Source organism: Panthera uncia (assembly GCF_023721935.1).
Source record: "Panthera uncia isolate 11264 chromosome A3 unlocalized genomic scaffold, Puncia_PCG_1.0 HiC_scaffold_11, whole genome shotgun sequence".
Classification (NCBI taxonomy): domain Eukaryota; kingdom Metazoa; phylum Chordata; class Mammalia; order Carnivora; family Felidae; genus Panthera; species Panthera uncia.
The window spans coordinates 90847386-90875338 of NW_026057578.1; positions in this window are offsets into that span (position 1 = coordinate 90847386).

Consider the following 27953-nt stretch of genomic DNA (forward strand, 5'->3'; position numbering starts at 1 on the left):
ACATAGAAGAATCTATGTGACTCAATGGTCATTCCAGAGCTGTGCTGAGCTGTCAGGTGCCCCTGGCCCCAGACTTTGATTTTTCTCCTCTATCTCTGCTAAGATTCTTTGTATGAAACTATCCACAGTTTATCTTGTGCATATGCCACTAGACATTTATACTCAGACTATTATCCCTCTTCTTTCATCCTGATTCTATGCCAGATAAACAGAACTACGCATGTTATTGTCCTCACATGTGCTAGACTGAATGTGCTATCCCCTTATCGGTACATTTTTAAACGGACACCTTGAGTATAATTTGGCTTTCTACATTCCTTGCCTATAGGGAGACTCTGTACCAAGTATCCCTGATTCCATTGTTAGTGATGGTTCCCTTTGGAAATCACCAGCCTGGCATTATAGTTTACACCTCGGTCTCATGAGTTTCATTTCAGTGAGCCAAACCCCAGGTGACACATCCATTCTGAAAGAAGAGCTGACAGATTTCTCAAGAAGCAAGGCTTAAGGCCAGACTCAGGAATGCAGCAAATTCCTGTATATCATGCAAACCATCAGGCTTTAAGGGAGCCAACTAGCTGGCCTGACCCAGAAACAGCTTCCATTTCATTGTGCCCAATTTTAAGCTTTCAATTCTTCTATTTCTGCATAAACGCTCGAAATATTTCTATCAGTATAAATCATATTCTTCTAATTGTGTTAGGACTTAAAAAAATCATCTTGCAAAAGAACTAGTCATTTCACATAATCATATCAATTCACAACATGTCCTGGTAAAGGATAATGAATAATGATGACAAAACAGGGCTAGAAAACAGTCACTGACTATGGAGCCAGATTTGTTTAGAATTTCAGAGAATTTCAGGGGTGCATGGGTGGCTCAGTCAGTTAAGCATGTGACTTTTGATTTCAGCTTAGGTCATGATCTCACAGTTCTTGAGTTCAAGCCCTGCATTGGTCTCTGTGCTGACTGCAAGAGCCTGCTTGGGATTCTCTCTTTCTCTCACTCTGCCCCTCCCCTTCTCTGATGTGCTCTCGCCCTCTCTGTCTCAAAATAAATAAATAAAGATTAAAAAGAGAAATTCAAGAAAATTTTGGAGATTTAGAAAAGTAAACATGTATTCTAAATATTGCATATTATACCTGGGGGGGTGTCTAGCTACACCCTAAAATCAAATGCATTAATATTTTTTAGGCAAATATATCAATGTCTACAGTAAATGGAACAAATAAAGGGTTAAAAAAACGTCCCATGTAGATTTAGGTCAAGTTTTAACATCAAATGAATTACAAAACAGCTTTCAGTTCTCAGAATGTATGGATTTCAGAATTATGGACCTTTAATGATAACCAATGAGCATGTAGTGAGTTCTCATTATATTTTCACAATAATCTTATAAATAATTAAGTGGTTTCTTATTGTCTACATATAAATAAGGAGGAATCAAACACTCGAAAACATTTCAGCAATTTGTTTTCAGCAAGACACAGAGTAAGTTGCTGAGAACATAATAAAAATCAGTGCCCTTAAATATGATACTTCACTGACTCCAAAAGAGAAACTGGGAAAGATGTGCCAGTTGAATTCTTTTATGTATCCCCTCGTTGTGTCCGCTTAGATGTGGCTGAAAGTACAGATCGCAGAGTCAGACAACTTGGATTGAAGGCTATCAGAAAATCTGGGTAAATTCACTTCCAACTCCCTAATGTTAATTTATGCAGTGGCAGACTAACGATCCCAAAGATAACTAAAGGAGATGCCATGTGAATTGGAACAGAGTGTGCTCCCCAGTGACTCTCAGCTGCCTACACACTGCCCTTGCAGGATTTATGAAGCCCACCAGGTTCGGCCCTACGCCTCATCACTGACCCCAAAAGACTGGTGGTAAAGCCACAAAAGTGTTCTTTCTCCTGATCAGACCACCACTCTCTCCAATATTTCAATATCATCACCACCCAGTCTCAAGAAAATGCAACAGTTTGAACTTGGGCACATATCCCCATTGTATGCTACACACAGCCTAATTTGAGCCCCTCTCAGACCCTTATTTCTGCTCTTAAAATATGTCCTCATTAGTAGACTCCCTCAATTTTTTCTCTGGATATCTCCTTCCTAAAACCAGGCTTCCCTTGAATAAAACGGATTCCTGAGAAATCCTTTCAAGAAACAGCTTTCTTTCCTTTATTTTCCCCCACTTAATTTGCACGACACTTGGAGACAGGTAGAGTTTCTCCTTGTCATTTGCAGGCCTCAAAAAATAGAAGTTAACGGAAAATAACACGCACATCCTCTCCCCACATTTACTAAATCTGCACTGCATGTTACTGTCTCTTCTCTCCTGTTCCTATGATGGCAACCCTCCAAACATTAACAAGAAGCCATCTCTTCTAACAAACTCAACAATTTAAATCAGCAATTTCTCTCAATCTCTTCCCTTTCATCAAGTTTTTTTTTTCCTTTGTAATCCGTATCAGCATATATACATACCACAATATTCCCAATCTTTACCTAAAGTGGCAGGAGGCAGGGGAACGCCTTGTCTCTATAACTTTCCAGCCACTACACCATTCTCTGTACCCTATGTCAACAAAACTCTTCTAGGACATCCTAGTAAACACAGCATCTGCTTCTTTACTCCCATTCTTTCTTGAACCACACCCACAATTTTACAATTTAGCACCACAGAAACTGTCAATGTCATACCTGTGACAATTCTCCACTTTCACCTTTACCTTACCTCCCAGTGTCTGAACATGTGGACCCCATTCTTCTTGAAACATGTTCTTTACTTGATGATACTGTATTCTTTGTCTTTCTTCTCCACAGCATGGTGCTGTGTTCTTCATTTTCTTTCCTGCTTCATGACTTCACAATCTTTTTTGTTCTATTGCCTACAGTTGAGTAATTGACCCCACAATCTGCTTTGATGCCTACATCTAAGGAATGGCCCTATAATTCACCTGGCTTCCAGACTAAAATGCTTGGAACTATCATTGACTTCTTTATTCCTCCTTTACTCACAGCTTATCCATCACCATGTGTAGGTGGTTTGCATTGCAAAAAAGCCTTTTTACCACCTGTAAACCATTGTCTGAGTTCAAGCCCAAAGTATTCCCCCGGATAATTAAGGGAGGTCCCTGATAATTCTCCTGCTTTATTTCTTGCTCCACATTCTCACCACTTTGTCTCATGTTTATGCAGAGCAGCCACAGAGGGACTTCAAAACTCTATCCAATTGTGCCATTTCTCTGCTGAAAATCCCCACAAATACAATGGGGAGAATACAGTCTGTGATGGGCCTATATGACCTTTCATGGGTGCCTATACATATTTCTTAAATATCTACCATCTTTAGGGCTCTGTATTATGGTGATACGAAAAATTCTGTCCTTTTCTCATGAAAAGTGTTCACAATTTTCTGCTTCCTAATAGTTACTACCCTAATTGCAGTCAACGTTATTATGTCTTAGATTCCTATAAGAGTGTTTTCATGTTTCACTACGTTTAGGCCATTTCCACACTGAGGCAAAAAAAAAAAAAAAAACATTCTCAAGTACCAATCTCATTATACCATTTTTGTGCTGAAACCCATGTAACATTGACTCCCTGTTAACCTCAGGTAAAGTTTAAAGTCCCCAAACTGATCACAGAAAAACTTGCAATAGACAGTTTGTTTTCTATCCTGACCTTTTAATACCATTTCTCTATGACCCATTCCCTTCCATTAAAACAAAATGAAGCAAAAAACAAAAAAAACAAAAACAAACAAACAAACAAACAAACAAAAAACAGCCTTCCACCTTCCATCGTCATCTTGGTTCTAGGGCTCTATTGCTACTGAACTGATTTCAGCCTCAGATTATTATCTATGACTTTAGATATCTATATTGATAATTGCAGTTCTCTCTCTACAAAATCCTTCCTACCCCCTTTTTAGCTTTTTTCATCCTAACCCCTGTCTTAAGGTCTCTTGTCAGAATTCCACAGCAGCACAAAGCTTATTGAGTTGATTGGTTAATCATACCCTGAGCATGTCCCCAGAATTACTTTATTAATTGCCAGTCACTGGCTTATCATTGCCATATGATTGCAATTTCCTTTATACCAGGAGCTATGTATTGCCTCAGCTGGATATACAGTACTTAGTACAGTAACTATTTGGGGGTAAAGTGGGTTTTTTATATTTATATAAAGAATGGATGAATAAATGAATGAATGAATGAATGATGAATAGAATGGAAATTGGGAAGACCCGATATATATAACTTCAAATACATGTATAATATAAATGTACTTATTATTTAAAAATTATTTAAAAAATTAACCATCCAATACCTTAACCTTTTATTTCTTCTTTATCTTTTCCTCTACTTGATAAGTATTTAATAAATGATTTCTAACTATTTAGTAGTGGGGTTGGGACTTAGTGGGTCCCCAATAATTCTAAGGTCATTGGCAGGTCTTAGATAAATCATCCCCTTCAAATTTCCTCTGCCTGCTCTCAGATATATGTGTCATATTTTACCATAACCATCTTGAAACTTCCTCCTATATTAATCCTGTCTCTATCATCCAATGGCCAACATTAAATATAACCAATTTAATAGGTCACTATCTTTTTTTCCCACATTTTTATGAGAAACAGAAATTTTAGAAAAGGAAGTTTGGTTTAGAGATTTTCTTTTTTACTCACTAAGAGGAAGAAAAATGTTTATTACACTATTTTCATTTTATAAAATGTCTTATACATAAATATCATACAATGCAATTTATTGTTATCATTTTAAAGAATCCATCCTGGAATTCAACACAAATCAGTTGGAATCATAAGTTGTCTTGCCTGGATAAATAATACCACTTGTATTCTAATTTACTGTTTTATGTAGCAGAATAGTCCTTAGATCAGCTCTTCTTATGAGAAGGCTTTCTGAGGGTATTTTGGTTTCTGATTTCACAAGTCACTCTACTTTAAAATATGGTCACATAACCAATTTATAGAAATGAAAAACAAATTTGAAATTGTTGTAATTGCATGCTACAGAAAAAGCATGCTCTTCTGTTGTCACTATCTCTAATTTCCCCAGCATCTTTTTTCAGAAGGCTGCTACTTAACCCAGGCAAAGGGTTTTATTCAATTCGATGTGTCAGCATTTTATAATAGTAATATTGTGATTAATTTTTTTTTTAATATTAGGACTTTCTCTACATTTCAGAAAATGACACATTTAAATTCTCTAAGAGAAAGAAAAGCATTTGCCTTTAAGTAAACTTAAGGAGACAAAAGAGGCTTTTAGAGGGAGAGAAAATACTGCGAGGGTATAATAAATAGCTGAACACACTGTTAACATATATATCAGGACACTTGTTTGGCCTCTGCCTCAGCTTGGTGAGTTATCAAACGGACTTGAAGAGATATGTTTTTTTTTTTTTTCAATGCCATCAACACTTCAAAATTTCTACAAAAAGTAGAAAGCCAGATTCATCTAACTCAACATATTATGCAACCTGCCTGTCTCACAGGAGTGGTGGGAAAGCTAATTAAAATGGCCACAGGAAACTTCTAAGTAGGTAGCTGCGTGGAATAATAGTAAAAAATATCATTTTTAGTTAAGCAACAGGAACCACTGGCTACCTTGAATTTAATGTCTTAGAGACATTAAATGTTTTCCACAAACCCTCACCCCCTCCTCCTCTTCAAATCACTGAACTTTCACATTATTGGCAAATGTGATGTCACTTTTAAGGTAAATTTATAAACTTACTAAACCCTCTGCAATCAGTGTTGCTAAATAGCAGGTGTAAGCCATGATTTAAATTACTCTTATAATGTAATTTTAAAAGTCTAATATAAAAACTCAGCTTCCACAGATGTTTGAGTTGAAAGCTTCCACTTATCAGTCTCACTCTAATTGCAACCAAATTAATACAATTTACTTTGATTTATGGGCAAAATGCTAATTTTGACTTGGCTGCCCTCCTGGGAATTACATAAAGCCCAACAGTACTTCTCCTTCTTCACCACTGAAAACTGTATGGGGGTGGAGACTGCTCCAGTGTAACATGGTACAGACTGGTGATGCCTATGTAGTGGGCCACCTCTTACCACCCTAATCCTTTAAAGCTTTGTTTCTATCCTACTAAACAACACGTGTTTACTCAAATGTGATAGATCTTTCAGACGTGAACATACTTTTGTTCCGGGACTAAACATCACATCAGTCCATCACTATACCACTCTTCATCATCAGTATCTCTTCCTTCCCTCCCCTTCAAACTTCACCTGGCTAATACCTACTTTGTGTTTGATATTTGATTCAAAGATATGCCCTTCCAGGAATTCTCTTCTCATCAACTGAAATTAATTTAGCAACGAACTACTCCTAAAACAAGAGGTGTTGGCAGCTATAATTGGTAAGTGGCCTTGAAGGAGAAGGGGAATTTGAAGGCCAAGAGTCAGGACTTCAAGTCCAGCCATCACACATTTACCCAGCATCTTCCTGCATTATCTGTTTGGATTATCTCTGTTTCCTCATATCCTCCTCAGTCTAGTAGGTCTCCATGATTGGTTTGCACAGTTCTTATTTTTCTCTCCTATCTTTGTGTGTTCACATGACTGACTCCTACACTAGCAAACGAGATTCTTTTTTTTTTTAATTTTTTTACTGTTTATTTATTTTTGAGAGAAAGAAACAGAGTACGAGTGGGGGAGAGGCAAAGAGCGAGGGACACATAGAATCTGAAGCAGGCTCCAGGCTCTGAGCGGTTAGCACAGAGCCCAACACAGGGTTCAGCCTCACACTGGGAGATCATGACTTGAGCCGAAGATGGATACTCTACCGACACTGCCACCCAGGTGCCCCACAAATGAGCTTAGGAGCAGAACTATCTTTCTTTTATCTCTGTAACAAAGCCCAACAGTACAGAACCAGTAGATACTGGATGAATAAATGAAAGAATAAATTATCAACAGATGATGGTGAACCAGCAGCACCATGCACCTTTTAATAGACTGATATTTGCCATAGTGATCTTCTTTCAGTGGTTGGAGGATAGGGATTAAACAGATAAATTAAATTCTACAAAAAGTATGGGAGTAATACCTAAAAACTGCTCATTATGGTTTGGACCAAAAACTCAAATTGAAACAATTTATTAATCAACTGCTAAACCAAGCAACCAATTAATTATATTGGGTTTTATAATAGGGACTTTTATACATATCATCTCTTTTGCTAATATTAGTTTAGATTAGTAGTAAGAAAATCATTTTTTACATTAAAGCAATAATATAGTTGCTACTATAAAAATTGATGGTCATCAGGCCACTTTGCACAATGCATGGATTAAACTCAAAGATCTTCCATCAGTGTGATAAGAGACTATATCCATTTCATACAAAGACAAACAGTTGAAAAGAAAGTTTCTCTTGCTCTAAGTCCACAAATAACAAGAAAAGACCCAAATACAGTAATATCTTTAAAAAATATGACTATCAAAAATAGGTGTTTCCATTCTAATGGGAAATAACCGGGAAAACATACTGCCCAACGCCCAGGGAGAAATAAATTGTCCTTCAGCAAGGTCCTGATGCATATCCTATGAAGTTAACCATTATAAAGTTGGTCAATAAAGCCAATCTTTTAAATGTATAATTTCTAATTATAGAGGAAGAATTTATTCCTTAGACCTGGATTATTGAGCTCACTTGTAATTAAAAGTAAATCTTACCAAGAAATATCTCACAAAGAATTGCTATCTGCTTATTTGTTTTGTGGTATTTGTCCAGGCAAAGGAATTCATACACACGTATGTCAATCTTCCATGCCTCCATTTGAGAAAAACGGAGACAGGGACAAGGAAAATAATATTTGGGTAGGAGAAAAAAGAATTTATATAAATCAAGTAAATTTACCTTTATATTATGTTTAGGATGTACCCCCAAAATATTGTTTTACATGTAAAAGATGTAATCCTTGCATGAAAATCTTGAGAGCTGACTCTAATCACTATGTGTTGATTCCAGACTAACAGATACCCTGCAGAATGAAGCTTTAGTTTTAGTGAAAGCACATCTACTTTTGAGTATATGTTTGTTTGTTTTTTAATTTTTTTGAAACATTTATTTATTTTTGAGACAGAGAAACAGAGAACAAGGGGGGGGGTGCAGAGAGAGAGGGACACACAGAATCTGAAGCAGGCTCCAGGCTCTGAGCTGTCAGCACAGAGCCTGATGCGGGGCTTGAACCCACGGACCATGAGATCATGACCTGAGCTGAAGTCAGATGCTTAACCGACTGAGCTACCCAGGCACCCCAAGTGTATGTTTTGTTTTAAGTTTGAGTTTATTGTTAGTTTATGTTTTGGATTGTTTTGGCAGTTAGAGGTCATTGGCAAATCTTGACAACAGAAGCCATGGTAAAAATCATATATATGCATGTAAAATATTACAAGTGGATTCACCTACCACTCTTAGGGCTATTTAAATGCCTCCAAAATCATCTTTAAACACTAGCTCAGACCATTTTCCAAATCATGTTTGGATTATTCCTCTTTGATCTGGGTGTAGGTTTTAAAGATGTAGTGATCATCAAATAGCCTGGCAACAGGAAAAACAAAATTACAAATGCCTAACTAGTGTTCCTTTGGTCTAAACCCATCGCTTGTCCTTTTACCCTTAGTAAGCTTCAGGAGGGAATTCATCCATCAGAGTTTGTAGGCACACATATACAAGAATACTCTATTTTGACAAACATTAAAAAAACTTACCAATCCTTATTAGAAAACATATTCTCCATATACATTTTCCATTTAAAAATCAGTTTTCTGCATTGATGCTTTCTATCCCTATCATTTAGTCTCACTTCCTAATAACAGTGTTTTTTTGTTTTTCCCCCATTTAAATTTGTTTATTAAGGGTATGGCCTCTGCCATGCACCTGTTATCCCTTCATAATGTTTTCCAATCCTATGAATTAGGGTATTTGCTGTTGTATCTGCTCCTGAAATTTATCATCCAATTTGGTGATTCTTTGTTAAGAGCTCAATATTTATCATGGTTTGAAATATTTTTCCAGACATAATATTTTATAGATATTTTATAATTTATAATTATAGTATTTTATAAATTATATCAGGTCATAAATCTCAATGTGAATTAGTCGTTAAAAGATGTTGCTACCAATTAGGATTTTCATCTATCTGTTAAGTGAAGAATTTAAGTCCCTAAGAAATATAATATAAAATCAATATTCAATTTGCTGCAATTCTGTTCACAAATAATTCTCACTGTGTGTTTTCTCATAAAAATAAGTAATTGTAGCACCTGGGCCACTGGCTTCTTGCGACATTTATCCAAATTGCCAGGAACTCTGAACATTTCCAGAAGACTCCCAATCCTCTTGTCCAAGTTAGATGTTCCTCCTTGTCAAACCCTGATTCCCCATTGTGGCCCCTTGTGGTTCTGTATTATAATTGCTTTTTCACTTGTCTGAATCTCCCAGTAGACTGAAGCTCTTCAAAGGAAGAAATTATGCCCATGTTAAATCCCTAGTGTCTAATGCAGATGTTATACTTTCTGTTTAATAAATATGTTTCCATGAAAAAATGAGTATCAATTAAACAGTCAATTAAGAAAATGTGCAATGAATCACATGTGTATGTTCTACTGTCTACCACTATTAATGATTTTTTCATTTTTGAGAAAATATTGTAAGTGAGCCAGCCTCTACCAGAAAAAAACATAGCTGTTTTTTATCTAATCATAAAAGTAACATCCTTCACTGAAAGTAGTTTTCTTGTTGTTGTTTTTCAGCAAACACTGAATCCTGCTCTGTGGGAGTTCCATCAAGATAGTTAATGGCAGGAAGAAAAAAAAAAGACAATAGTTTGACCCTTCAGGATTACTATACAAATTAAGTATAATAAATATGTAAGAATTTCTGATACAGTGTCATTTAAATGATTGAGGGTTGTTTGTCTTCCAAGTTGTATAGTTTGTGTATTTGTGTCTGTGTGAACGTGTGCATGTGTGTTTTCACTGCCTTCAGAAGAAATGTTTTTTTAAAAAATCAAATAACTGGCAAAGTTACTTTATCTTTATCCTATCTTTCCTTGTATCTTATCTGCCCTAAATTGATACTGAGATTGACTGAAGAAGTTCAAGCACAAAGCTAATCAAACCCAGAATAGAAAAGGAGAGGCAAGGAGGTAAGGAGGTAAGGAGAGGCAAGGAGGTAACCTCCTAGTGCAGCCCCCCTCCTCTGGTGGCAATGCTACCACTCCTTGTCCCACTTAACCTCACGATGAGCAATGTAGAAAATGTTTCCCAGCCAGAACATCTTGACTTGGTTCCTGAAAGGAAACAACTTAGATGAATCAAACTGCCAGTGCTAAACTTGTTCCACAAGTCATGATTTCTTGAATTCTGGAAAAATAACTTGTTATTTCTGTTAATAACATGTACGGTTTCTGAAGTAAACTTAAACACATATCATAGGTTCTTAAAAATATTATACAAAAGGACAATCGACAAGTAAACATTTTCTAACATTAGGATTTTACATTGCAATAGAAGAGTAATCACCAGAAACTTTTTGTGTCAGGTATAACTGGTGTCTGATATTTGGGGAAACGGGGCCATCCACATGAGTAGGGAGCCAGTTTTGTTGTGATTTTTAAGGTCTATTTTAAAGACCTTCCTGCCCTGAAATAACTCCCACACTGGTACTTGAAACCCATATTAGATATCTTAAGCCCTGAAGACTTTGGTCCCTCCCATTTCCCCATTAAATTGAAATTGCTTTACAGGATGTAACACCATAGGAAGCATCAGCTAACACCTGATCAGGGATTGCTTTCCAATCTGGCAGACAGCTAATTAAGTGAGATAGTTCCTATGGGAAAGTACATTGAGGATGGGGGGCCCATAAGGAGGAGAAGAATACTGACTGAGAAGGAGGATGCTAAAGAAAATTTGGTCAAATTGAAATTTATCCTAGGGATGCATGTATAGGAAATCAACACCATTTTCTTTTCCGCTCACTAAAACAGTGATTATAAACCAGAGCTATATATGAGAATCATCGGGGGGGTTATTAAAACCATGTTCTAGGCCCCCAAGTTGTTTGAATGCATCAGAATATTTGGTGGATAGACCAGGTCTGCATATTTAAAATATCCCCAGATGATACTGTTACATACACCATTGCGGTAAAAACCTAGCAAGTTAAATATATTGGGCTTAATACTGTTCAACAAACTTTCATTGTAAACCTATTATGTAGAAGGAACAATGTTGAGGAAATGTGAATGGACTAGACATGAACTTATTTTCAAGGAGATTACAATCTACCAAGAATAATAAGTCATGAGCATTAGAAATGCAAGGAATAATTGAAGTATTATAAAAATGCTACAAATAAAAGGTAGACGAATAGATTAATTTTTATTTTTTAAATGTTTTTAAATTATTTTTGAGAGAGAGGCAGAGAGAGTGAGCAGCGGAAGGGCAGAGGAAGGGAGAGAGAGAATCCCAAGCAGGTTCTGCACTGTTAGCACAGAGCCCAATGTGGAGTTCGAACTCACAAACTGTGAGATCATGACCTGAGACGAAACCAAGAGTTGGATGCTTAACCTACTGAGCCACACAGGCGCCCCAGGAATAGATAACTTTTGAAAAGAATTTTCAGGAAAGGCTTTCTGGAGCATAGGTTCAGGCCCTCTTCATTTCCGCTCCCTTTCCATGTCCCTCAACAAAGGACTCTGAGGGGTGGCTATCCCACAGCCTTTCATTTCTTTTGCGTCCCTAAACTATGTTAGGTTTAAGACTGCAAGTTAGCCTCAGTAAAATATGGAAGAGGGGGACCGAAGATTCCAGTCACTTTCCCTTACTCCTTGCCCCATGATTAGGTACCCAGGCATTTGACCCCAAAGCCTAGCGTTTCTACTGCACTCACCCTACCACCACAACAATGTATGTACTTAGACAATTCACACAAGGCTCACTGCCATGTCAAGCAGTATTCATGGCTCTTTCAAACAGAAATAAATAAGACCCTTATCCCTGAGGAACACATGAACTACCAATAACGGGACATTAGTTTTGGGTTATGAGACCATGCTGTCACCATGTTTCTCTCACTTTGTTTTAGGAATGAGCTTCTGTGGTATCAGCCCAGTTACCTGCCTCAATCTTAATCCTCCCACGGGCACAATTGTGGTGGTTACAGGGGTTCTTTAAAGACTGACCAACTGTTCCGGAATTCCATAGCCTGAACTTCTGCCTCCCCTTGGCATTGTTCACAGGGACCTCCAAGTACTCCCCACATAAATATCTTCTCAGTACAAGGAATGACAGGTTTGTCAGTGGAGTCGGCAAGGGCACTAGGCATAGGCAGAGAGTCTGAAGTTTGCGATATAGCCAAGATTCTAGCAGGATACCATTTGAAAAAAATTAATTTATCTCTGAACAAAGACTAGCAAGACAGTGGAAGAAAAATATCCTTATGTTCTATTCCTAAATTTTCCCCAAATCTCTACAGCATTCTACAATTGCATCTGTTCAGCCACCAAGCAAATATTCCATATTTGCAAGCATTTTACAAGCAGCTACCAGTGTTTAATCTTGGGATAATGCCTTCTTGATGTGCTAACCCCAAGGGTATTTTTGAACAGCCTAAATGTGAATTACTGGTTGTTAAAAAAGAAATTTGGCTGCTTCAAATCATGTCTGTCTATACCAGAAGCCATGACAACATTGAAACACAAGGTCATGTCTGTGCAATCAAATCCCATTAGGGTAACTTTGGCTGCTGGACTATCAAGGGAGCAGTGCATACAAATTATTCAGAAATTGCCATTATTAATGAAATGCAATTTTGAAAATTATTCGACATTTTACCAGCAGCACAGCATGGCACAGATAAATTTGGATAGAAATTAAAATACCTTTTTTATTTTTATATTTTTAATGAATTTTGTAAGGTTTTTTATTTATTTATTTTTGAGAGGGAGAGAGAGAGACAGAGAGAGAGGGAATCCCAAGCAGGCTGTGTGCTGCCAGCACAGAGCCCAATGCAGGGCTCAAACCCACGAAATTGTGTGATCATGACCTGAGCCAAAACCGAGTCAGAGGCTTAACTGACTGAGCCACCCAGGCACCTCCAAAGTTAAAATAACCTAATTTAACTTTCTACTCTCTAGTTCTTGTACCCGTTTCGTTATCAGTAAGAAAAACTCGATGCTCATCCTTTGAGATATCAACAATAGTATCTTATATATATTTATTAATGTATTAGTTATGAAGTTTTTTGACATTCATTGTCTCTATTAAGACTCACAGACAGTATTTTGAAATAGGAAGAAAGTTGATTTTTGTTCAATGGCTTTTATAGTTCATTTTCAAACCACAGAGGTAACTGTCAACCAAGTGTGGTTGGTTAGTGGCAAGATTATTGACTCAAATACTGGTGTTATCCTAGTTCACCTCTTGCATCATTAAGGGTTCTGTCACTTGTTAAGTGGAAGAATCTTGATCCAAACTCTATTAAACTAAAAATAAATTGATTGGATCACAGAACAGAAAAGATTACGGGTAGGTCTGACTTTACTTGCATTTAAAGCTCACACGAGGTCATGGAGATCCATACCTCAAGTCCCCTTCCTCTGTTTCCTCGTCAAGCTGTTTCCCTTCATGACAGCCAATTGACTTCAGCAACCCTAGTCTCTCAAACTCACACTACACATTCCAAAGACAGTGAGAGGTTTTCCTTCTCAGAAGTCACAGCAATGATCCACTTTGTTCTGAATGTGCTACTCTGAGCCAATTATTGTGGTGTGTGAGATAGATAGTCCAGTTGGTTTAACCCAATACAGCTCATGTTGGAGAAAATTCTACCCACACATGAGAATTGGAGGGATGATTTCTCACAGGAAATTTGGGAAACTGTCTGCAGCAGGAGAGAGAATTGATATTGAGAAGCAAAACACAAATGCCCACTCTAGGGATCTCCCTCATCTAACCCTCCACCCACTATCACCTCCTGGAATGAAATTACATGTTTATATATGAACCCATGTTTTATAAGTATAAAACACCAGACAAACATCAATACTACTTCTGTCTAATTACATGCAGGGTTATGTTAATTCCTTCAGAGATATTCCTAACCTATGTGGATGGCCAGGGTCCTTGACCCTAACTCAGCAGGTGACTGCATTCACCAAAAGTCAAGAAGGGCTGATCACAAATATGTTTAAATATACCAGAAAAATGGGGAAGTATTTGTAATACTCTTGACTGACAAGCTGCTTGAGGTCAAAAGAATATTAGACTACTCCCTGAAATAAAAAAATGCTCCAAATTTGACCTGATTATGTCAGGTCTCTTTCTTTCACTTTTTTCCCCCTTTCTTCCTATGGCTTTCTCCCATTTTTTTTTTTTACTCTTTTCCCATGTTCCTTCCATCCAGTAAGTGTGAGGCACTGAACTGGGAGCTGAGAAAATAAAGATAAGGGCAGATCCTTGCCTTTAAGGGAGATGGACAAGTACACAGATAATTATAATTCAGTCAGACAAATGCCGTGAAGAGAGATGTTGATTGAGAGTTATGTGAATAGCTTATCTGCTAGTTTCATTGTCCTGCCCAAGGAAGCCTTCCCTCACTCATTGCCCAAACCTTGTCTGATTAGTGACCTCCTTCTGTGTTCCCAAAGAGCCCTTTTCATACTTCTATTTATCTCAGTATGTTTTAATTGTTTCTATTTCTTTGCCAACCATAGCCACTATCAGCATTAAAACCAATTAGAGACCATAAACTCCATAAGGACAGATTTCTAAGTATAATCTGCTGTCAGTAAAAGATGTGTTTTTTTCTATTTCTCACAGTGATTAGGGATTGTTCTGATCCAATCATGCTTTCTCAGGAAGACAAAGACTATTAAAAAAGGATCTAAAGGAAAGTGAGCCGTGTAGTGTCATGCCAAGAAATTTATGCTTATTGATCCATGTGATCTATGAACAAATCTCCCAGTCCTCCCTGTACACACTTTATGCCCTTTCCCCCTCACACTTACACAACACCAATAATTCATTTTCAATACATGAGCTACCTGGCTGGAAATCAAACACCAAAACATCAAAATTAAAATCATATGTGGACAATTTGCTAAGAGAGTAGATCTCTTACGGTAATTGTGTGAGGTGATGGGTATGGTAATTACCTTCAGTGTAGTAATCATCTCACAATGTATACACTTATCAAAACATCACATTATACACCTAAAATGTATACAATTTGTATTGGAAAAATATAGAAATTTACTATTTCCAATAGCTTTTTCCCACATATAATAGGAAGAAGGTAGATAAAATAATCTCTAAGGTACTATTGAAATCCACTAATTCCATAACAATTTTAGAGAGATTTAATGGAAATGATTTAGAATGAGGAAATATTGATTATGGTTGTTCTAAATTGTGCTGGCATGTTTGCAATCCAGTGTACTGCAAATCAGTGTCACCGTAAAATCACCAGACATAAGTAAGTTTCCTCACTCTACCCAAATATTTGATACACATTTCCTTTCTAAGGAAATGCTTTTAGTAAAATCATACTCCTGTACATAATACTTATAATGGAAGGATAGCTCTTCTTAACTGTATGTCACCGACTTTGCTTAGAGAAATGCATTTCTTCATGGTAGTACTTACTCCCTTTTACTGTATTAAAGATTACTCTCTGTAATCTATGTCACTTAAAAACTGTTTTCCTTTTTAGGAGGTGCAAGAACATATTAATTCCTTAAATTCATTCTTTCTCAGCTTTGTAGCCAGTAAGATTTCCTGGTGACCTTCTTAAGTTCCATAGATCAACCATTTTGACCTACATTTACATTTTTGCAAAATATCATGTTCTCTTGATTCCATGTGGGAAACTTTGTGCATATGAGAACCTGTTTTGTTTGTATAAAACATTCTATTTCCCCACCCATTTTCTTGCTTAATTCTTCTCAACATAGAGCTTCATCATTAGTACTACAATTAAAAAGTACTACTTTTTTCTAGGAATCTCCTGTAGAATCCCTTTTATGACTATCTTTTTATCTTTCCATAGCACCTTGCTTTTCTCTCAACATCTGCATTGTGATTGCCTATTTATTTTCATGTACCTAGTGGCCTTAATTCCATGAGATCAAATACAGTTTCATATCACAGATTTTAGCACAGTGCTTGGTACATCGGAAGTATTTCTTAGATATCTATCAAATGTGCAAATAAATAAAAGCAACTGCGTTTCAGTAAATGCTAATTAACTAACCAAATTCAAACCACTGATTCATTTTTGATCACTAGATTATGACCAAAATCATCTATAGACTATCTATATAATTGATGAATATTTCTCTAAATTTATACTTTAGAATCCAGGACTAGTATGACGATTTACAAGTATTTGTCTTTCGGGGCGCCTGGGTGGCTCAGTTGGTTAAGCGGCCGACTTCGGCTCAGGTCATGATCTCGCGGTCCGTGGGTTCGAGCCCCGCGTCAGGCTCTGTGCTGACAGCTCAGAGCCTGGAGCCTGTTTCAGATTCTGTGTCTCCCTCTCTCTGACCCTCCCCTGTTCATGCTCTGTCTCTCTCTGTCTCAAAAATAAATAAAAACGTTAAAAAAAATTAAAAAAAAAAAGTATTTGTCTCTCCAAAGTCTGTGTAACATCTTTTTCTCTAAAGTAGGGGCGCCTGGGTGGCGCAGTCGGTTAGGCGTCCGACTTCAGCCAGGTCACGATCTCGCGGTCCGTGAGTTCGAGCCCCGCGTCAGGCTCTGGGCTGATGGCTCGGAGCCTGGAGCCTGCTTCCGATTCTGTGTCTCCCTCTCTCTCTGCCCCTCCCCTGTTCATGCTCTGTCTCTCTCTGTCCCAAAAATAAAAAAAATAAAAAAAAAAACAAAAAAACAAAAAAACAAAAACAAAAAACGTTGAAGAAAAAAAAAAGAAAAAAAAATAAAGTAAAATATGCTTTGTACTTTTCCCTTTGAATGGTGAGTCCACTTTCCCAACCTGCATATATATATATATATATATATATATATATATATATATATATAATATTTCCTTCATTCTGTGCTCTAAATCTTGTGGACTTTCAAAGCGTGACTGCAAAATTAATGACAGTTAGCAACTAATAAACATTAACCTCCATGAAAGCCCCCATAATGGGCCTACAAATGAGCAAACCTGCTGTTATTATACTTTTTGGCCTTAAGTAAAAGATAGTATTCTGTAGCTACTTACAAATTATTCAGTCCATCTAGAATTTTTTAATGAAATAAATCTATAACTCATTGTATGCACTCAAAACATGTATTTGTAGTAGTTGTTATCAAATGCCTTGGATTCATTCATAAATATAAACCACCTTTTACAAAGGCTTACAACTGTCAAACATTAAAATGATTACAAATCCGTTCTCAAGGAAAAAAGAAATCTGAGTTTTCTGCCTCACCTTAAAATGAACTCAGAAAAGTACTATTTCAAAAGGTTTCTCTTACTATGGACATTTATCCATGGAATAGTAGTAAAAGCATATCACTTCATACAAAATCATAGCTTAGAACTAGACTTCCATGTTTAGTAAAAAGGTCTCCTTTGTGGCAGAAAAACTGAAGAGACTGAGTCAAGAAAAATTAAAAAAAAAGAAATTAGTATACAACTCAAAAACTAGGTCTCTGAAATAAAGAGGTATCATTAAAATACCATTAAAATACTATATTTCTTTTATTAGACTTAGTTATGAAAAATATTTTAAAAGCCTTCAAAAATATTAGTTCACTAACCATTATAACTCTCTCCTTAAGATTAAACAGTGAACACACGTGATTATGGTGTTCTCTGTGCCAAATACAGTTTTGGGTGCTAGAGGTGAGCAAAACAACACATTTGCCACTTTTACATCTTCCCTTAAGTACTGACTTTTTCAATCAAAGGACATTTTTGGTATATGGATTTTCTTGTAATTTTCACATTAAAATAGCTTCAAAAAAGTGAGAAATCTATAATATTTATTTTCAGAATAGCTAATACAATATAAATGCAATGAAAGTGAATGCTTGCTTATTTTCATGCTATGGTACTCTTTTGTGAAGACAAGTGGGGCAGTACACACTACATTATTATATTTCTATTATCTTCACAACAGGGAGCAAGATTTTCAAGTAAGCATCGCAGTAACTAACATCAGATATATTTTCTCTTGCTCTAATAAATTATATTAAATGTGTAAAAATAAAAGCTCTCACCCAACCTAAATGGTTTGCAATTCTTAAAACACATAATCAAAAATATTGTCTAAAATCAATGAAAATTAACTTTGAAATTTGTAGTATTTCAAAAAATTTTGCTTTTGCTTAGGAAAGTATTTATATTAAGTTTCATTTTGTAAATAGCTTGCTAGTGCACTTTAACTCTCTAAAATGTCTTTATGAACAGATGTCTCTAAAACAGTAGGCAAGGGATTTACACATAAGAAGTTAACCATTAAAAAGAACTACTCTGAATTAACTTAAACCTCTAAGAAGTATTTTTAACTTAATAACATTTTTTTCACTTTAAACATTTATTGCATAAACCATCTTCCTGTTGTTTGTTTAATGGAAAATAAGCATTGCAAAATAATTTCTTAAATTGTCATTTTAGAGTGAAACATCCACCTAACCCTGAAATCATATGATGGAAAATTGGATGTTCATATGCAGAGTCCTTTCAGAAGTCATTTCATATGCACAACGTGTGGCTCACATCTTATTAAAGCTGGATGGGATCATCAAGTAAATAGTCAACATCCCACAGATAGCCACCATTAGACTTCAGTTTTAGAAATTTGCATTTCAATGGTTTATCCATTTTGTATGACGCCACCATTTTATTAGGACTAGAAATGTTAAAGAACTCACCAGAGTTTCTGAGTCAGTGGCAATGAGGATCATGAGTCCAACATCTTTTTTTATATTTGTCTTTGTCATCATGATTTACTGGAGAAAGATATCAACAGCTCACATGTATTGGGCCAAACTAGTTTCCATCAGGCATATGCTAAAACTCTTGACAGCTACTTTTTCAAACTGTCTTTTGCATTATTTCTGTGTTTTAGAATACTTTCTATGAAGATTCTATGGCTCATCACTACAGAAATCCTTTCTCCCCAAGACTCATTCAGATTTTATCTGAGGTTGGGTCAGAGGAATGGATATGCATTTCTTATTCTTGTACCATTTCTCTGCAGACAACTGGTAAAATCAGAGAATGAGACAGGGATATACTCTATTTTCCTGCAATACACCTAATCACATTGTAGAAATCTGGTAATTATCATTGAATCTAGACTGGTTTGCACTTATGAAGTAAGCTTGAAATATACTCAGTTAAATCAAAATTGTGTTTACTAAATAAAAAAGAATACATGATAAAGCAAATTTAACAGTTTTTTTTTTTTTTTTTTCTTAAGGCATACCAACTAAGCTATATTGGAACTTGGCTTACTTGAAAATCTTCGAATCCTCCTTGCACCTTCATTTATTCTCACATTTGCTTTTTCTCAACACAGGCTAGGTAACAATTTCTACCCACTCACATCCCTGACTCCCTTTAAAACTGCTTCAAGACATCTTCTCCAATAAATCTCTTGGTGAACTCTAAATTCATTCTGACCACCACGATTTTGTATTTCCACAGGACTTTATATCAAAGTCAGGAGAGGTTATCCCAGGCTTATTTTAATTATCTCTGTTTATTTAATCATGTCTGAGCTGCTAACTATATAATAAACTCATGAAGGTCAGGAAGACTCTTTCTAGTCAATTATTTATCCAATTAAACCTAATACAGAATTGTATAAACACCAACAAGATAGCAAATGATTGCTAAGTGAACATTTATTAAATGATTAAATTTGCTCTTTATAAGAGATATATAAAACAAGAACATAAGATGTACAAGACAAAATTTTTAAAGTGAGATGAACTCTCACCCCTGGAACAGTATGAGGGAAGCAAAAATAAAATCAAAGAGGTGTTGGGGGCTCTACCTAGGAGGATGTTGTCTCTGCTATGTCCCTGATCTGACTCAACTAATATAAATAACAGACACTGATAGGAGGGATTGGGAAGGTAGAGAAATGTGGTCTAATGGCATGCCACACACATAAATTCTTGGTACTGAGGCATATTTGCATATGTGAACCAGTGGAGTGTACCTACAGGGCACCAACGGACCCACAGTGTGCCACCAACTTTAGGGGATGAATTGCTTCTGCCTACACGTTATGCTAACATATAGGGAAATATTACTGAGCTTACAGTCCTGGCTGCCTCTAAGGGCTCTACTCAAAAAAGAATTATTTTTTTTAAAGTACAATTATTTTTCTATCATGTACCTGAGACCTACCCCTCCTCCTTATGTCAAAGATTGAGAAGCAAGAGCCTCCCCTTGTTTTTCAGAAAGACTCAGCTCTGAAGCCCATTTATTTTCAGTCCACAGGAAAAGAATTACTTCTGTTCACTGCTTAATGAATCACAACTTCTTAGTCCCTACACTGAGAAGCCAATAATAAACACTCACTCATGTGAGGACTGGTGTATGTAAGTGGAATAGTATAAGTAGACAAAAGGAATTTACTCTTTAAGGAATTCAGTTATTTGAAGAACAGAAATCAAACCAACAAATTGCCATACATGATTTTCTCTGAAGAAGATTTAATAAGAGAGAATTTTAGGACAAAAGAAAAACCTAATATTTCAAATTCTTAACAGAAATCAAGAAGCCATTACAAAGAAATGTTCTGACATATATATCAGATAATATAGACAGATAGATATGCACACATATACACATACACATATATGTATGTGTTTCACACATGCACACATGTATATATATGATATGCACTTAAAAACACAAGAGAATAATAGAATATATAAATGTTGAAATAAAATTAAGTTCTAGAATACAATAAGAATACTTATTTAACAACCGTGCTATGAACTGCATTGTGTTCCCTCCCAATTCATATGTTGATACCCTAATCTTTACTAATTCTATTTGGAGAAAGGGCATTAGGAGGTAATTAAGGTTAAATAAGGTCATAAGAGTGAAGTCCTAATCCAACTGGATTGGTGGCCTTACAAGAATAAGAGAGACAGCTCTTTCTCTCTCTCCACCATGTATGGACATAGAAGTTGGCCATCTGGAAGCCAGGAAGAAAGCTCTCACCAGAAATTGAACCCTGGTAGAACTCAACCATGCTGGCACCTGATTTTGGACATCTAGCCTCCAGAACTGTGAGAATATAAACTGCTGTTGTTTAAGCTAGCCAGCCTATGATATCTTGTTATAACCTAAGACAAACACTAAACAAAATTTTTAAAATAATGAAAAAGTAAGAATGAAAGTTTAAGAAACAAGGAAAATGTACCACTCTACCTACTATTTGAATTATAGGAGTTCCAGAAGAAGAGAAAGGAACAAATGGAGAACACAATCTCATTAATTACATGACTACTCCTTACAAATTAGTTTAATGGCATTGGATAATATCCGAAGGGAAAAAATATGGACTTGTATGAGGGAAGCTCTTAGGCATTAGGAAAAGGTACACGGCAACCCAAATCAGCATTTCTGTGCCAAAGGTTCTTAGTTTAGGCTCTAATAAAATTCTTGTTATGTTTCTTGAAACACAAACAATGTGGGTTTATGGAATTCTCTGAACTGACTCTGTGATGCAGGGACAACAGCATTTCTGATCAACATTCCTGATAATTAAAAAGTAGTAATATGTGATTTGATCATGTTGATTGATATATTTTTATTCATTTCAATCTTTTGATGATGTTGTACGTTAAAATGAGAAAAACAATATGCTTATATATAAAAGTCACACGGAAATTTGAGATCAGGATAGAAAATTTTTAGATGACTTTCCATCCCCAGAAAATTCCTTTCTGACCACTGCAGCATACACTCTTTGCTTATTTTGAAAATCGGAAGTTGAAGTAAAACCTTGTTATCCTAACATTACTAAGAATTATCTTCTCAAACATTTCCAATGATTCTCAAATGTGTGCAGAGATAAGTACATAGTCCCCCCATGCCTATTTAGCCCTACACCAGACAGTGGCCCCCTCAACATCTCTTTGACTTTATCTTTTCATTCATTCTGTCCCAGTCACATGACTCCTATGTCATGGTAGTAATGCTCCTGCCCTAGGTCTTTGAACTTGCTGTTTCCTCATTTAAATGTTCTTCCCTAAGCCATACCCATGACTTTGCACATAGATTGTTAGAGAGTCCTTCACTATGCATCCTAGTTCAATTTAAATACATCTTTATGTATGTACTCCTTATCTCCTGCCCTGCTTTGTTTATCTTCATACCATTTACTAGTTTCCAATACACCATGTTATTTATTTACTATGGCCAACAGATTCTTATGGTGGCCTGTAGGATCCCTGCCTCCTGATGTTCACTTATTTATCATGTTTATTTTTTATATCTTCCTACTAGATTAAAGATTCATGAGGGCATGACATATTGTCTGTTTTTATTCTACTTTTTTTTAACTAATGTGTACATACGGAGTACTTAGCATAATACTCGGTATATAGTACACATGATATACACTGCATTAGTAAATAAATTCTTTTTGCCTGCCCTATCTGTGGACTTGTCTATTCATTTGTTTTGTAATACTCTATATGCTGTCATTACAAACATTGGAACCAAAAATTAATCCTGGGGCTCATGTGCCTGATTAAGAGAATTGTTACGAAGAATTAATGCCTAGCCAACAGAAAATCCTGTTTTTTGACACGTGTTCTATTTTTTTGGGGGTCTATTATTAACTTATAAATTATAACTCTTCCCCCAGGGCCTACTACAGGCATTACAAAGCAAATTTTGGTGGGCTTAAAAATAAAAAGCACGTAAGATTTAAAAATGTAATTTCAAAAGAGACAAACAAAGACGAAGCAGGCTCCTTCCTCTCCTATATTTCCAGGAATATAAGGGAAAGAAATAATTATCAATCATAGAAGGAATATGGTCAGTAAACATATAATGCAATAGCTTGTACTGTTGTCCTGCCTCTCCCAAAGGACATTTGCAATGTCTGGAAACATTTTTGGTTGTTACAACTGAGGGGAAGGTGTTACTGGCATCTAGTGGATAGAGGCTGGGGATGCTGCTAAACATCATACAATTCACAAGACATACAGCAAAGAAATATCTGGACTAAAATGTCAATAGCACCCAAGTATAATGGAATAGAGGTAGTACCACAGTTATAAGATGACAGCATGCAGGAATTTCACAGCAGAGCCCACATCAGCAAATTTTGAGTTAGCATTAACCATTAACAAAAACACCTTCAAGTTAAAGGGGTCATCAGGGGAAAACACATGGTGACATCGGGGCTCTTTGGTGGCTACATAGGCACCACCCCCACCTGTGAGTTCCTTCTTCTCAAATCTGGGTTTCTGGCATTTATTAACAACTTTCTCTTCCTGGCTATAGATGTAGCCCTTTTATAGTATGTGGTCTTGAAAGAAGTTGTTCATTACAAGTTTGCTTTCACTCACTGTCACTACCTAGAGTCAAGAGCTGGAATTAAAAAAAACAAAAAACAAAAACAAAAAAACCTTTTTAAATGTTTATTTATTTTTGACAAAGAGAGAGAGAGAGAGAGAGCGCACAACAGGGTGAGGGGCAGAAAGAGAGGGATGCCCAGAATCCAAAGCAGACTCCTGGCTCTGAGCTGTCAGCACAGACCCAACACAGGGTTCAAACTCACAACTGCAAGATCATGACCTGAGCTGAAGTCAGATGCATAACTGACTGAGCCACCCAGGCACCTCAAGAGCTAGAATTTTTATCATGGACTTGAAAGTAGTGCTAGGGGATGTCCAGAGATACACTCAGCATTTAAAGATTTTTAAAACATGCCATAGTTCTTTCACTTTCAATTTGCGAATGCTCACAGAAAATAACACACGACTTCCTGAGGTTCTATTTTTTTTTAAAGAACATATCCTTTCAATATAAATTGAACAATAACTAACCAGGTACATCAGGCATTAAGACTTTTATCTTTGAATGTGTCCTCTAACATTCGTAGTTAAATAAAAAGAGAGCCAATTAATTTTAGTTTTAAGCAACTCATGTGAGAGGGACTCATCCTGTTTTCTATCAAAAAGCTACTCTTATTACAGCCGAAATTTGAAATTCCCTTGACTTGAACTCCAGGCCCAGTGATTCTACTGGTCTCCTCTGTTATAGGATCATTATTAATACTTCTTCAGTATTTTGTATGTTCAGTGATTTTATTTGTAAATATATTGCAGTGGCAAAGTATTTTATAAAATAAAAGCAAAGTAGTAAAACTAATAAATAAAAAATGTTTCTATGAAAATAATAATAAAAATATTATTAGTCATTAGCTGGCCTAATAAAAGAAAGAAAAAAACATGTGAGTTGTAGTTGGGGGAAGAAGGTTCAGATAGAGAAAATTTAAAAATAAAATAAAATTGACAAAGGTTAAGTAATTTTTAAATCAGATAATATTTTTAAAAAAGAAATTACCTTGAAAATTTGATGAAAAGTATAATTTTTTTAGAAGAATACAACTTAATAAACTCATCCCAAATAAACAGAAGTCTAAAAAGGCCATTTATGAAAAAAAAAAAAGTTGATACACAGCACAAAACCAAATCAAACACAAACCTAAGTCCAACTTGTTCTGTAGCAGAATTTTCTCCATAAGATAAAAATTGATGGATACCTCATGCCAAAAACTACAATTTTCTCAATGGGGGATTGTAGAAGCTTTGTTGATAATGTCACAACTAAAACAATGATATCCACTATCTACACTATTACCTAGATTTTAGTGGAGGTATTATCCAATCCAATTAGAAGAGAGAAACACAGAATTCTTAGAGGCATAAGAATTGAAAAAAAAAAAGATATAAAACTTTTTTTTTCAGATGATACTATTATAGATCTAGAAAACCCACGAGTCAATGGGAAATGTACTATAAACAACAAGATAAATGAACAAAGTAGAAAAGTATAAAATCAAAACCAAAATATATAGCCATAAATAATAAAAAACAAAAGCTTACTGTAAGATGTAATGGAATAGAAGGCTACATTTAGGATACTTCACAAAACAGAAGAATCCTGTTGAGAAGACTCAAAATAAAAAAAACCACCCGAAAATATATGCTTCTGAGAGACACAAAACCAGTGTCTCTACGCTTGGAACAAGCCGAGGTTAATACCTGGTAAAATTAAAAAGGTGTACCTTATTCTTCAATATAAAAGTTAGTATAATAAAGAATGCCCTCCCCCCTTCATATATATAATGTGATTTCAATTAAATTACTGTTTTCAAAACTGAAATTTAAACAAAAGAGCAAGAATAATCAGGAAATATCTCATTGAACAGTGGGTCTAGGCTTTCAGAAATAAAAGATATATTTTCTATAATTAAATTAGTGTGGTTTAGACACATAGACCAAAGAATAGAAAATCCAGGGAACAGTTTGTAAGTGTCTCTGAAAGTTAAACAAAAACTTACCATATGATTCAGCGATCCACCTCCTAGGTATGTACCCAAGAAGCATAACATATGTATTGTACACAGCAATACACGTAAGCGAATGTTCATAGCAGCATTATTCATTGTAGCTGAAAAGTGGAAACAATCCGGATGCCCATAAGCTGATAAATAAATACAAAATGCAGTAATATCCACACAGTGGAATATTACCTGACAATAAAAGGGAATGAAACATGCCACAAAATGGATCAACCTGAAAAATATTATGCTTGGTAAAAGAGGCCAGAAACAAAATACCAAATATCATATGCACTATTTATATAATATTTCCAGAAGTTGCAAATCCATAAAGACAAAAATTAATTAGTAGTTTCCTGGATCTGGAGATGGAAACAGACAGTGATGGCAAGAGGGAACAACAGATCTTTTCTATGTGATTTTATTTTGGTGATGGTTGTATAACTCTTTAAATTTACTAAAAGTTATTTAATTTTGCCCTTAAATAAATTTCAAAGCATGTAAGTTATACATTAATAAAAGTGTTTATATAAAACATCCAGATAGACCCAATACATTTGAAAATGTATTATAAATACATCATCTCAAATCGTAAGGAAAAAGATGACGTTTTAAAATTAGCATGGTTGGGGGGCGCCTGGGTGGCTCAGTCAGTTAAACGTCCGACTTCGGCTCAGGTCACGATCTCGTGGTCCGTGAGTTCGAGCCCAGCGTCGGGCTCTGGGCTGATGGCTCAGAGCCTGGAGCCTGTTTCAGATTCTGTGTCTCCCTCTCTCTCTGCCCCTCCCCCGTTCATGCTCTGTCTCTCTCTGTCTCAAAAATAAATAAAACGTTAAAAAAAATTTTAAAAAAATAAAATAAAATAAAATTAGCATGGTTGGGATAATTGAATAGACACACTGAAAAAGTTAAAATTGAAATTGTTCCTTTTATGGTATGCAACAGAAAAAATGAAAATTATTCAGAAACTATACAATTTCTAGGGAAAACCATGAGTGAATTCCTGTCTATTTGGGGAGGTGAGAGAGTGTCTATTACTCAAAATTCAGATGCAACACAGAAAAATATTGATTTTTTTAAAAAAGAAAAGTCTGGAGTGCCTGGGTGGTTCAGTAGGTTGAACATCCACCTTTGGCTCAGTCATGATCTCGTGATTTGTGAGCTCAAGCCCCACATGGGATTCCTGCTGTCTGTGCAGAGCCCACTTTGGATCCTCTGTCCCCCCTCTCGCTGTCCCTTCCCCCTCTTTCAAAAATAAATTAAAAAATTAAAATAAAAAATAAGAATCTAAAAATTTTTACATTGTAAACAAGTAAAAACACAAATGAGTAACTGGAAAAATATTTTCTGCTTACATTAAAAATGGTTAATACCTAATAGATAAGGATCTCCTAAAAGAAACATAACAAGACAACCGATAGTAAATGGGCAACACATATGCACAGATAGTTCACAGAAAATAAAAACAACAATGAATATAAATGTCTGAATAGTTGCTGAGCCTTGCTAATAATAAGAGAAACACAAGTGAACTAACCCTGAGATACCCTATCTCCCTATCATATTGGCACTAATTCTAACCTTCAACAAACTGTGTGTGAGGCCAGAGGAAACATTTTCACATTTGATGGTAGGAAAGTAAAATAGTTTAAACCCTAAGGGGTGAGGGGAGAATTTGCCATTATCTTGCAAAACTACACATGCATATATGCTTTGATGTAGCAATTCTATTGGGAAAACTACTCCAATGATACACTGGCAAAAATATAAAAAAGATAAAAGCACAAGATTTAATAGCAAAAATCTGGAAAAGACCAAGATGTCTATCAGTAAGGGGCTGGAGAAAAAAGCTATGGTATATGCACACAAATGAATATTGTGCAGCATTTTAAAATAAAAGGAACATATTGGGGCGCCTTGGTGGCTCAGTCGGTTAAGCGTCCGACTTCAGCTCAGGTCATGATCTCACAGCTTGTGAGTTTGAGCCCCGCACTGAGCTCTGCTGACAGCTAAGAGCCTGTAGCCTGCTTTGGATTCTGTGTATCCCTCTCTCTCTGCCCCTCCCCCATTCACACTCTGTCTCTCTCTCAAAAATAAATAAACATTAAAAAAAATTTAAGGGGCGCCTGGGTGGCTCAGTTGGTTAAGCTTTCCAACTTCAACTCAGGTCAGGATCTCAAGGTCTGTGGGTTTGTGCCCTGCCTTGGACTCTGTGCTAATAGCTCAGAGCTTGGATCCTGTTTTGGGTACTGTGTCTCCCTCTCTCTCAGCCTCTCTCTCTCTCTCTCAAAAGTAAAAATAAACATTAAAAATTAAAAAATAATCAAAAT